Here is a 14,319-nt window from a genome sequence, read left to right on the forward strand (position 1 = left end):
CCCTCGCCTTCTTCTAGCAATATAAGAAACTAAGACGTGGGACTGGATGCCGTAATTTCCTTCCTGGGACGGCAGGAAAGAGAACGAGAAGAATGAATGGAAATGAATGCGGAGAGTTCAACGTATCGCTCTGGATTATGAGTTCCCTGAGCTTTGCTTTTTATTTCCACCCACTCACTCCACATGCTACTACGGATGTTTATTAACATTTACGTCTGCAAGCTCAGTTAACGTTGCAGCGAAATGCCGAAAGTATACGAAGAAGGTGAGCGGGGGATCCTCTCACGTTGGGGAACCAATAAAGTTAAAAATTGACGAAGGAAATAAAAGTCAGTTTTCTTAGCTCTTCTCTATTCGTACTCCCACTGACTTTTCAAGGGCAAGTTCTAACTAAATACACAAACAATCACCGAAGACGGAACGCTTTTGGTCCCCTTCTATTTCCGGCGAAGCATTAAAAAATCGACATCTTCAAAATTCTATTCTCAAACAAAAATATTTTCCCACTCAGCCTCCGAGTCGTTCGTCTTCTACCGTTGTTTGCTTTAGTCCCCCTAACCTTAATGTGATTCAATAGATGGACGCTTTTGACGAAGGCATGGTGTAGAGATTGCGAAGTTTTTCGTGAGAGAGAGAAAACTAAAGAGAAGTTAACGGAGACCTGACCACAGAGGGAAATATAAGAATGCCCCATCAATCTCTGCGTAGCAATGAGTCAATAGAACGTAACTGCTTTGATTTCCCTCGGTCAGGGTTCTAATACCGAAGCAGAAGATTTTTTTGCACTAATTCCGATTTATACCAGGAGAACGCTTTGAATTCGGTACCCTATCCGTCAGATGAAACGGACTCCCCCCATCACTCCCTAGAAGGTTGCACTAGGAGTGGGCGGCTTGCGCTGGTGTCTCTCCTCCTCCCGCCGCATTCTAAAATCCGACCCACTACCACCGTACATACCAACCCTTATTGCGCAAAAATCCCGGCTGACGTTCGCCCCTAGTGATGACAGCTGCTACAGAACATGGGTATGGGACTTCGATGGATTCCCTCGACACGGACGCAACGCAACAGTTACATAATGATGTCGTCATAGTCTCCCCCCGACGACAATTCACTCGAAGACGCTTGGATTGGGAATATAGCCAGACGCATAGGGGATGCGCCAGAAGAACGCTTAAACAATATAGCATAAATATTTCTGTCTTTCACTTTGCCGTCCTCTTGTCTTCGATCCATTCCCTGCCCACCTTTTCAGTCCCACTTCCCTGCCAACCCCACCTCTCCCAGCCGCCCCCCTCCACCTCACCATTGCCCTACGCTCCTAGCCCCCCCTCCTCCTCCCTTCACTCCCTCTCTCGCAGGCACCTAGTCCCATCCCATTTAATAGAGCTTGCGGCCGCCCTCTCTGAGGAGCGGGACCGGGGGGGAGGAGGATTCCTCCTCCCTCTCTTCCAATTGGTCGAGAGGAAGGGAGGATTACAATGACCACCGAGCTAACCCTAGGAGCACACAGAACGGCAAACAAAAAAAACTCAAGTCTCTCTCTTCCCCACGCGGCCCCTCCAACCTTGCCCCCAGCCCTTCTCCCCTGCCTGCCCCCACTTCTTCCTCCCGCGGTTCGGAAAAGCGGCGGGCAGGGTGGTAGGAGGGGTGGAGTTAGTACGCGAGGGGAGTCGTGGGGTTGGGGGGTGGAGGGGGCGCGATGCGGCGCGTAATTCGTGGGGGCAACTGGACGACGGTTGAAAGGGGGGAAGGAGGAGGAGGTTAGGGTGGAATTTGCTGCTTCCCCCCCTCTTCCTCCCCGCGAGCTAACCACCCACCACCCCTTTTCCGTCGAGGGGGAACGCGGAGTCATGTCTGCCTCCACATATCATTCCTACATCCCTTGCGATGGCGAGGACTAGTGACCGTGGTCCGGGACGGACTGGTGACCGTGGTCCGGGACTGACTCGTGTACCCTGAGTGCGCCGCGCTGTGATTCGAACCAACCCCTGGATTCGACACCGGATCGGAGGAAATAAGATAAGGACGGACCTCTCACCCCTACCCCCAAACGGTGTTTGGTTCACAAGCCCAAGCGAGGGGGTCACTGAACGATTCTCCCCGACCCCCGCCCGCCGCCGCGACACCCCGTCGCTTCATCTTCGAGGTGCGCTGGAAGAAGAGGGACACTGCCATCCTAGGTGCTCTCCTATTCTGTCGACCCATCTCCCCAGAGGGAGGTCAGATCATTGCGACCTTCCTACCCTCCCCACCCTGCTCCCACTCGAGACTCCGTAAAAAGCACAATCATAATTACCCCGTCGGTCGGCAGACAGCAGTCTCGCGCCCACGAGCCAAAGACCAGAGTAAGGCACACGCCTTCGAAACCGCATTGCTTCGGTTCAATCCGGGTGCCGTCTGTTGGTTGCCCTATTCGAGGTAAGGAAGTGTGTTTTAATCTGAAAGAGTTGCCTCGAAACAAAAATTGCCGGTAAGGAAAAGCTTCGAAACTGATTCAATTTGCACTATCTCCTTGACCTCGCCCAAACAGGAGTAACTGATAATTTAAATATGAATGGATGGGTTAAGATCAGCAATTCAATTCCATTTTTGTCGGGACACCAGCTGGAAATTCGGCTTCGTTTTAAGTTGACGATTTACTGTCGATCGTTTTCCAAGGTTCCATATTCTCCTTGGGTAAATTCAAACGGAAGAGGGAGAGAGCGGGGAGAAAGGATCGGAGCGTGTGTCACAATCCTTGATACACCTCTGGAGGAAAGAGCGAACCCACAAAAGAATCGCCTAACCGATAAGGAACCCAATGTCATTGAAAACGGCGTCACGTCTCCGCGGCATTGAGGTTAGACCTACGCGCCGCCGGCTTCCATGCCCGACCGCTGCGACTGTCTATCCCGACTTCGTAATAAATTGCTAGGAAGCAATCCATTGCGTCGTATGCATACGTTGAGATAGGTGGTACTAAAACACCCACACTGCAAGAACAGACGTCGTCCGTGCGCTAAAAAACTTTTACAGGAACTACAGCAAGTAGGTTTGCCCTATCGGAGTCCGTGGTTAAAATGTAAAACACGGTTAGCAATGAAGGCGTTGGTTCGAGAAAATATTTCTTCCGAACCAAAAACCGGGTTAATAAAATATCCTCTTTTAGATTAATTTCCAAATCACTCCGAATTCTGGCCGAGAAAAAATAAACAATGACGAAATGCGCTTATCGGTACATGCGGAACTCAAATGTTTGGAATTGGAATGAGTCGACTAGGAAACGATATGGATGTCATTCGTTTGATTTCGCCTCCTGTGGTATTCTAAATATTCCGCCCAAATCTTCCACGTTACATACCAGTCGAAGAGCACTAGACGCAATGACACCAACTACTAACGTACGCGATCAAATGATTGGGATTTTGCCATCCCCGTCACAAGTAGACGCACTGCACACGTCATCATCTCATCCGCATCAATTGAAGCAAGCGAGCTCCGATAGAATAAAGTCTCCGCCGCGCCATCTAACATTTGCAACATTTACACCACGCAATCCATGGCTTTCTTGAAGCGTCCCTCCGCGTCCGATTTGGCACCTGCCATGAAAACCATGGAAGCAGGAAGAAAGTGGTGAAGGGGAAACGCATTAATGTGTTAGTGCCTCACTCTTTGTGTGCCATGTTCGCGAAACGAGAAGAGAGAAAACGAATCTCTCTATTTTTTTCACTGCTCTTCGACCTGATGCCGAGGGATATTGAGTATTTTCTCGATATTTGTGACAGTTATCGCAAGGCATAATGATAGGCTTAGCGTCCCTCGGTCGGCAAATAAAGCGTCAACTTTAAGCTTCATAAACTCGGTGAGGGTTTTCAATTCGACTAGGTCCGATAGAAATGTTCATAAAAACCACTTATTCCTCTCATTCCTTGTCATAATCACTCTTTTGAACTGTCAGGAATGTAAAATCGTCCCTATCCCTTTGATTTAATGATATTAGTTTTAGAAATATTACCATCACTATACGAGAAGCTAACGGATATTCTAACAGCTTGGCATCAATAATGGTGTTGTGATGATGTCATTGCTCGCACTTCATTCATAAATCAAAGGCTCATTTCAATATTCTTTGTACGTCTTGCATGGCAATGGATACGATCGTGAATTTCATATCTTTATACGTGAAGTATTTTGAATGGGTACATCATGGCTCATATTCTACCAATCGAGTAGAGTTGCAAACGAGGGATATAATAGATCTTGTTTTGAGAAATCTCGAAATTTGTGAAAATAGCGGATCTTTTAATTTATAAACTTAGGCATGGATTAGAGTCAGTACGTAAGAGTGCGAGACTTAAAGAGTCGAAGGGAAAAAATACTGTTGGTTTTATAATAAAAGGAAGACTAAAAATTAATGAGGATGTAAGCGTTTCTAGACGAAAAACTCGGATTCGTCAGCATTTCTTCGTAAGACAAAGATTGGCACGAAATAAGAAAGTCAGAAAATTATCACTCATGGACTGTAGACTGAAAGAACTGCAGCCAGAAACTCCATTCTACCGGTGGGTCAAAATAATATCCCTCTTAAAGGTCAACTCCGACGCTCACTGCACAAGTATTTATTTTCGTGACACGCACCCAATGGCCGCTGTCTGTACTCGGTTCGGCAATGACTTCTGTCTCCTCAAAGGGTCAAGGAGAGACTGGGTACTTCACGTTGGAAGGCCTACGTCTCGCACGATTGATAGACCTGCGTTGCCCCTTAACCACTTCCCTAGCTCTTAAGAGCCGCATTCGTTATAAGACCCAGGACGACTCATAGGAGAGCTCGAGTAGTCCGGGTCATATTTCACTTAGGAAACTGTTTTCTTGCTTTCGCATTCAATTAAGTAAACATTGGTATTTATAATTTGATAAAATTTGTTGTCCCTGGCGTAACTCTATGGAATTTGCATAACATATTGAAATGAAATGAAACAATTTACTTTTTAATTCATTTATAATTTGATTGCAGGTATAATCGATACGGATCTATTATATGTAGAGGGCCCAAGAAAAATGTTTGGACTCAACACACCCCTTCGAATCAAACCCATGGTGGCTAAAACAACACCAGTTTTAAGGGCAGTTTTGTAATTAGTCTAGCGCAAAAATTTTCAACAGCCTATGAAAATAGATAGCACAATAAACACCATCCTTGAAATCTGAAATATAAAACTGCCAACAAATAAAACGGGATGATTTATAGTTTCACACTTCTCGAAAACGTTGACTGAAAAGCGAACTAAAACGCACCTAAAAGGATAAACTATCATTCTTAGGATTTATTTATCTCATAGAAATGTTCAGTGGTAGATGATCATGCAATTTTTTAAAAAATTTCGTCACTCTAGCTACCAACTTGAACGTCGTTTTCCCTTCCTATTCACTTGCACATAGAGACCCTACTCGTGTGAGTCGATTTATGTCATTAATCCGCTCCATAGAACCAATATTTTTGTGCAATTATCGTAAAATGAATCAATCAGCACATTTATTTGTGATCATTCGTTCCGAAAGATGTTGTTTCATGCATGCGTAAAATGAGCGTTTGTTTATTATTTACCCACCTTTGGTTACAAGCTGCTGGGGAAAATAATAATGACCGGAAATGAACTGACTTTTATTACACGCTTAATGACTCAATATGACCAAATGAACACGTTTTAACTCCTTACGACCGGTTAACGCGTGTTCGCCCGGATCGTATGCATACCGTCGCCTATTTGCCCGCGCAGCCCAGCGAAACAAAACTTATATTGAACTTCTCATGTTCATCGTTACCAAGTTTACTGGCAGTGGCCAATGTTTACGTCTTAATTCCGTTGAATCAAGGGAGCAGAGAGGCTAAAAGCGCGGGAAAATGTTATCTCAGACGCCAACACAAACGATCATTAACCTATAAACCTTAACGCTATCCAGCTGAGGATCATCTGCCGTGTTCTCCTATCATGAGAGAGCGATGCCTTGTCGTGCAAAATCACTGTCTGGTAAAATAAGAAGAGACAACCTCCTTATTTTACCCGAGAAGTCATCGAGTGTATTAATACTCGTGAAATTTAATTTTTGTGGCTGGGGGAGAGAAAAAAATCACAGTATTAGAGGGGGAGATGAGGTAATGACAAAAGTAGATGGAAGCCTCGCGATTGGCAACCCAAACATACATATGCGATAGGTAACTACACCGCCCATCCCGTTTCTTAGAATCCTTGGCCTCTCTCTACTCTGACACTCCCACGTCTACGACTTGGATATAAATGACGTCACGGAATAACAGTAGTCATTTCTTTTCAATAGCAGCAACGGGAAAGGCCTACGGGCATGCTATTCACCTCCGAACTCCGCCCACACCTCTCTCCGTGCAGTCCACTGAATGAATTTTTTCATGTCGCGGAATTCTTGTCGATATAATACTGTGTTACTCTTAACTGTCGACGCAGAACATCCATCTCAAAATCATGCCTCGCTATTTTCGGCTAGGCCATAGCACATTATCAAGAATGTGTAAAATATCTAGGTGCAAAGGGTGACAGTTCATACCTAACCCCTTGCATTAGCGGAGCCCCGGCATTTTTATAAAAACCCCTAATCAATTAAAACAGTACTGAAGATCATAAACACATACAATGTGTTATTTTGATAAAACTGAATAACAATGACATTAATATTTTCAAGTCAAACGCGACTTGAAAATAATTCGATATATATAATGAGCTTTGGTAAATGAAATCGAAGCATAAAATACGGAAACCACTGTAATACGCGGATAATTGTTTACCAGTTTGAAATTCGAGAAAAACGGCGAGGAGATTACTCAAATCACGTGCGAAGTGAAATTTCTAAGTACTTCCGAAATCGTAAAATGAGCAACCAATCATGAATTGAGTTTTTTCGAAGGGCATACCGTAAAATTAATCAACCGCAGGGTAAACGTGTCGTATAGGGACATCGTAAAGTCAGAGTAGAGTATTCCCACTGTTCTTGGCAAGCTAACAACACACACAACGGAGCCATTTACCTCCAGAGTGGCAATAATTGACCACCAGCTCTATGAAAGAACCCTATCTCTACTGACTATCGAGTATCGAAAATACACATGCCTCGTTCATTCACATTCCCCGCTACATCGTCCATGCCAGACTTGAAACAAAATTTACTATGTTCAGTCATATTCTTCATTTATTTTTATTCAGCTACTAATCTCCGAAAAAAATCGAATATTTTAAGAGATAGGCATGGGTTCGAAACCTGAAATGTTTTTCATTGTAAAATCATGGTGATAGACTCCGCAGTAGCCAGCGTACTCGCGGGATAAGATAAAGGCTACGGGATAGAACCTTTTATGTCCTCAGAGATGTGTCTATGAATATATTTTTTTTCATTTCGGTAGACTATGTTTTTGAGAGGACCCTAATGGATACTTTAATCACAGATAACTTAAAATCACCGAATACTAGCGCCCATTCAATATTTTCACTGAGAAGTTTCATGTTCTCTTGGATGAGAGAGTTGTCCCACTTCGCAGGAAAGAAGACGACCATCTATATCTATTATCTTCTAGCATAGATAAAAAAATGGGTGAACTTTTAACCTCCAACAGGTATTTAAGATACCCACCGGGTCATTCCTTAAATTATGGGATTTTTTTCTAATTTAAATGTGAAATCCTGGAAAAACATAATGTAAACTATTCCGGGTGCACCAATGCACGCGCCCATTATGTAACATGGAGATCTATGAGCCCCTCGATATACCCTCCGTAGCGTCCTTGACTTCCGAAACTTTTTCCGATGTTATGTAACCAAGCTCCTATTTCCAGTTGAGTTTCTTGGTTCCCCGGCAGTCGAAATTTCTCTCTGGTACGAAGGGCATCCCTGTCGCGTGGAGTGTGTGTGCTGCTCCGTCTCAAACGTGGATTTTTTTAATTTCTCGCATTTTAAGTGACACTTGAGCCGATCGTATACCCTAAGGAACGGAAAGGATTCAGAAGTAGTGTATTTACAGGTACAAATTTTATTTATATCTGCGTGATGGTATCCTAAATGTGCGGGTGCGAGCGTATAATCGTGTGATGTGCCTTTATGCTTTTTTTCTGCATTTTGATTTAATCGAACCAGAGGATTAAAATGCAAATAATTAGGGAATAAATATAATTATGAATTATGTCGGTGATGCATCGATTGCTTCGAGTGATTGTGTACCCTTTTTTTTTCAATTTTCGTATTGCTTGCACGGGTATTCACAAATATACCTATGATAAGTTGGTCGAAATCGAAATTTTCACAGTGATTTTGATGCATCTCGAGGTAGGATTATCGGAGTGCTTTGACATAGGAATATTGTATTTCAAGATGTTTTACTCTAAATATAATGGTAAATTATGTGTTTTTGATAATCTTACTTCAATGTCATCGCTGTAATCCTGCAATGGTGTAAATTATTTGATTTTCTTTAATTTATCTGGGTACATGGTAATCCAGTTATAGAGCACTGGGCTACTCACTCGGATTTGACGTCGCTAGACAACCTTAGCTTCACCAAAACTTTGTGATTTCTCGGGTACCGTATCTACCTTGGAAATAATCGGCGGCACAGGGAAAGGAACTAGCCTCCCTAATAAAGAACGGATAGTAACAATTTTCCGCTTGACAAGTTTCATATAGGGTTAATCTGGTGGAAAATTTGTTACTATCTGCTCTTTATTATGTTCAATTTCCACCACATCACGCCTGAAACTACTCAATTAGCTTCCCTACCCTGATGTGTGAATTTCACATGCCGTTGAGCTTTGTGTTAAGTGAGCTCTACCCCAACCTATTAAATCAAAATTCGGGTTGAAAATTATGATGATTAATTTATCTGACCACCTAAGGCCTCCACCTTTAGAATGTGTAGTATATTTACTTAATGGTATTTCATTCACCATACTCATATTTTATATAATACGAGGAAAAAATGAAATGTTTACTGCCTATAATTTTGATTTTGGTTTATCTCCTTGGACTTTATTTGGCATAATCCTGAGATGGAAGTATATGAGAATCGCATAAGGAGAAATTGCTTGCAAACATCTTTTCCTATTCAATGCAAAAATTTGACAGTGTAGAAATCATTCGCCTTGACCGGGATTCTATCAATCTATCTATTTCTATCGCTAAAGAAATGATTCAATAATCTCAGAAGAATTTATTTGCAGACTATGTAATTGCAATGATCGGAGTTGTGAAAATGTTGACGTTTCTAACCGACTTAAGACAATCCGATTTAATAGAATTCTCTACGAGTGGGTGCACAAAGAAACAATTCTTGTTCCCGATTTACGTTTATTAGTTTGAGCAAGATTAATGGTCCGTTTTGCATTTAAATCATCTTCTGCAAGGATTATGAAGTCTCTCAGTGTGTGTGGCGTTTTATTTCACCGAAGTATTTTCGCATTCATATTGACGAACGTTAACCTCATAGGAATTAGGATATGCGCTCACGGTCGATTTATGCTGGTATTTCACAGACTGCATACAGGGACCCTTCTTCGTAAATTTCCCCATAAGTCTTCGGTTCACTAAATGTATTCATTTTTTTTTGAGAAGGAAGAACTCTCACTTCCGTCCGTGAATTGAGGTAGCACCGCGGTATAACGTTATACCACCGTGGTCGGTTATCGACGGCTGCTTTAGCCGGGTAACCATCGCATGCGCGTCCCCCGACGTGCCACAGGCGTCCGGGGCTAATCAATCACCAGACGCAAAGAGTGCGTGAAACATTACGCTAGTGCATTCTATCGTGTAAGAAGTCGGATTACGCTAGTGGTCGGCGGTTGGACGCTAATAAGGGTTGGCCGATTGGAAATTAGTCATTGCTTGAATCAGTGTCACTCGATTACGTAAGTTCTGATCATGAAACGACCACCCACATATCACCAGTTTGCTAATCGTTTAAGTCCACGGCCGGGGCTGCGTTTAAGTCCACGGCATTTACAGCATGCGTTTCTTATCACAGTTCATCATATTTCAATGTTGAAGACTGAATGTTGGAAACTATGTCTGAAATACATAAAAATATCCCAATAAGTACGGTATGGGGAATAGTGCTCTTGAGTATAACTAATACAAACACTTCCGTAAACGTACACGAAAGGGAATGGACAAAAATATATTTTTTGGATACATGATCTCTTTGGTGATTTCATATCATACAAAAGGAAACCTTAATCAATGTGATTCTCTCACCCAAGTTGACATTCTAATCCCTGATAGTTAAAAACATACAAATAGGTAGGCTAATTAGAAGGTTCTATTATAGCTCACCATGACCACTGTCATTGCCATGAGCATTGTCACTTCTTAAAACCCTTAAAAGAGTTAGTAATGGCTGTGTAATTGAGAAATCAGCGATGGTATAATTGAGAGACCAATTCTAGTGGTATAAAAAATGCCCATAAATTTTAATCCTCACTAAAAAGTTTCAAACCGTAGATCACTAAACTATGCTATCGTGTCGGTGGGAAAATTATACCACAAAAATGCCATTCTGGTTACGTAAGGGGGTTCGTATTTTTATTTTATAATGACTGAAATCTCATCGATGATGAAATTTACGTTGACTATTCATTTAAATGAAGTTGATTAAACAATTTACACAAGTGGCCTATTTGCAATACTGATTTTATTCAATACTAATCGTTCTTTTAGTGTATGTATTACTTTTTATCGCCTGGAAAATTTTGTTTTATTTCAGTAATTAGTATAAACGCTTTAGTTTCAGAATTATTTTTTATGAATGCAACATTTTGCTAACTCTGGTTAAAGGAGGCTTCCTTAGGAAAACATATGGACTGCGTTTCCACAAAATGTGGGGCATAATGATTATTACCATGGGAAAAGTTATCTCTATGCATGGAAAGCAGGAAAAGAGTCATGGAAAAGTGCGCAGGAAATTCGCTATCATTCAAACATTCCTTTCAGTAAAAAAACGAAAAATTAATCAATCAGATTTAAATTTCAAATATCATACAACGCAACTATTTACCTAAATAGATATTTAGTTTTGCATTGTAGTGATACTATTAATGTAAACTTTTGACATAAAACTAGAATGGTACATTTTAGCCACGCTAAAGTTAGAGTGTAACTTCACTCATATTTCACTATAATTCGATGTATATTATGTGTCATAGTTCCGCTAAAAAACCAGACCGCAGAGATGAGTCACCTACTCTCAGGCTTGGTAACCTGACAGGAAGGCGTCTTAAGTTTGGAAAATTCTTGTACTTAAGGTATTGCAAAAGACTAGACAATAAATGAATGGGTAACACGTCTAAGCTTGCGATGAAACGAAACCAGACTATACGTCCTGAGGAAAATTAGAAAAATTGAAATGATCATTTTGGGCATATCACTTTAAGCCTACATGTATTAGTTTCACAACGAAAAAGGATTGCAGTCTACTCAAAACGGCTGAGCGCTGGCTAAAAACCTTGACCCTCTTGAAAACCTTGAAAATCGTCCTACATTTCGAATGCTGATTCACGTGTCGGAACTTATTTTTTTCTTTATCCTCAAAGATACTCGGAATCTTACAATCGCATAAAAGTTTCACACGCAAAGGGGGACAAGCGTTCGCAGAACCCTTTGAAAATTGTTCTTGCGGGTGTCATTGCAACATGTTTTTCCCCCCTCAGCCTTGACATCGCACATAGTTTTGCATGAGTGATAACTATATTTTCCTAATAATTTAAATTTGAAGGAAATAAAAGGAGGTTTTTTTCGGCAGTGGGAGAAACATAAGACACTTCATGTAAAACAACTAACGAAAGTAGTCGGACGAAACCGGCACACGTCTTTATCCATCCAAGTTCGAATTTAACGACTTCCACACGAGTTGCTAACTGATTTCCCAGATATATGATCTGCTGTAAGAGTTCAGAGGGAAACTTTTAAAGCAGAGCAAGGCAGAAGTAATAAGTTAATCTCGTTTGGTGTTCATCAGTTGATAAATGACGAAAATGGAGGCGAGATGAGGGACGTTATAGGAGGAAGAGGTTTGGTAGTATTAACAAGCAGGAAGATCACGGGGATATTTTCAAACGAACAGCGACCGGATCCTTTCCCAGTTGAGTTGGGCCAACATCGATCGCCATTGTTCTTATTATCAGATTGCCCTCCCAAAAAACATCCCTGTTTCCTTCGTTGGAGCTGAATCCCTCCAACGTACGAAGCATTCCGAAATGCGCCCGTATCTTCCTCGACTAAGGGGATCCCTACGATTCCATCCTGCCTCTATCGGTGACAAGCGATACCTCCCACGCCCCTCTGCCGCTGGGGCGTAGACTCGTCCTTACGTAAGAGGCTTAAAACAAAACCGAAAGAGGATGAAAAATAAACTATCTAGGAAGTCCAACGGAAGCCCTTTGACAACGACTTACTGTCAGATCCCAAAAAAGGTCAATATTTTGATAGAAACGAATCCGCGCAAGTCGCGATTATCTTGGTTTATTATACATTTGGTATATCTAGATATTCTCTTAAAAAGATTGAATGGTATTAGGATTATTTACCACGCTTTTGTTTTTCGACTGCTGGTAATTTTAAAGGATAAACCACAAGAGTGAGTAAGAAATCATTCTCGGAATAATTCTATAGAATACAACTGCGAAAAGAGCTAACAATATAGTGATCATGATTGTCTCCAAGGCCATGAAGCAAAGGAGAAAGCAAGAAAATATATGAGAAAAGTATGCAATTTTTATTTTTCAAGCAGTAATGAGTCCAAATCGGTACGGAAAACTTAATGGATAACAAAATGGTAACCGTTAAAAAGTCGATTAGCTGACTTATGCATGCGAAGATAATCAGGAATATCCGAGAAATTCTCGTAAAAATAACCGATGCTATTGCTGATTAAGTGTACTGTCTAGATAAGCTTTTCTGCAAGAGCAGAGAAATGATCTTCCCGACAAATATTCTTTGTATAGTGAACAATATTCATCGCAATTCATAGCAACCAAAACCGTAACTATTTATCATATAATACGTATACCTAGGGTCGTAATTATGAATCAGAAAGTATTGTTTCCGAAAATAAAGAGCATCAAGAGGGCAAAAATAAGAATAAATCATTTGTAGAACTCAGCAGGAAGCGTGGTTTAGGTACACCGTTATCTTTCGCAGGACATTCGGAGAATGACTATCAGGGTTTAAATATGGGCTGCACTCTCAACGTTTCTCATTCATCGGCTGTTGACTTCTTTATTTTACCACACCGCGCACAATCGTAGTTCCCTCACAACTAAATTGTTAATTTACTAGTGTAGTTTAAAAAGAAACCCTTTTCCACTTGGCCCCCATGTAATTTACCAAGTACCAAACCGTCTTGATTTAAGATATAATTAAACTTTTAGGACCCTCTGTGCGCGGAATTATAAGATACCATCGCGAAATGGTATAGATCCTGAAAACTTTAGGGCTCATAAAGTTTAAGATCGTAAATCAATGAAATCAGTCGCAACGCCGCTCGTTTGAGGATCGCCTTGTTTCCCTCGAATAACGGAATATCCTAGACAAGTACGTCTATATAACTGAAAACTGAACTTCGAGGTCGTGAGTTGGGCGGTCAAAATGGATCTCGCGTCCCAGACGAAAAAAAATTCTAGAACCCGTACTATAAACCATCTTACATAATCGCTCCTTCCTCCGCCCACCCCAATACATCTCACACTCCCCTCCTCTCCCTCCTCCACCCTCCACTCCAAACGGTTCCCCTTCCACCCTCCCCTCCTCCTCAAATGCGTGTCCGCCATGAAGGAATGCCTTCCTCTCACGCCTCCTCTCCTCTCTAGACGGTGGAGATCTTGCATTGTCGATCGCATCTAATCCGTCACCGTGATACCCACCTCCGACCTCGGCAGAGCCAAATGGTAACACGAGAAAGCGGTATTTCGTTCCCGTTCATGCTTGATAGGATGAAACAGAATATTGGCGAACGGCTTGGGAACGGAGCGGGGCAAATGGAGTGGGGCAAATGACGTGGAGGGCGGGAAGAACTAGGCGTTCATAGGCGAGAAGGGTTGAAGGGTTCCAAACGGGAGGAAGTTGCTAGAGCGTAGGTTACGCTAGAATAGGGAAAGAGGCGATGGTTAAACACGAGTATGGCTTCCCAAGGTTTCCTCTGTATGGCGAGTTAAGTTCCACTCTGAGAAGAAAGTACAGCGGGATTTTTTTTCACGCCGGTGTCCTGGCGTAAGCTCTTTTCACTAAGTCATCAAGAATGAACTGAAGCCACATATCCGTTCGAGTAAATTCT

The 14,319-nt window shown here is 42.0% G+C and overlaps 1 protein-coding gene across 2 annotated transcripts in view; it reads left to right on the plus strand.

Moving 5' to 3' along the window:
• Positions 1-1,859: 1,859 nt before the first annotated feature.
• Positions 1,860-14,319, plus strand: part of st (ATP-binding cassette transporter scarlet) — a 127,354-nt gene continuing 114,894 nt past the window's right edge. Inside the window, exon 1 of one of the 2 annotated variants that reach the window (XM_071589641.1) lies at positions 1,860-2,421. The gene's annotated coding sequence lies outside the window, so the exon portion shown is untranslated. The remainder of the gene's footprint in view (positions 2,422-14,319) is intronic. The other variant, XM_071589642.1, reaches the window with a different exon arrangement.

The sequence above is a fragment of the Hetaerina americana genome, unplaced genomic scaffold (genome assembly GCF_022747635.1).
Source record: "Hetaerina americana unplaced genomic scaffold, ioHetAmer1.1.p SCAF_4, whole genome shotgun sequence".
In the NCBI taxonomy this organism is placed as follows: Eukaryota; Metazoa; Arthropoda; class Insecta; order Odonata; family Calopterygidae; genus Hetaerina; species Hetaerina americana.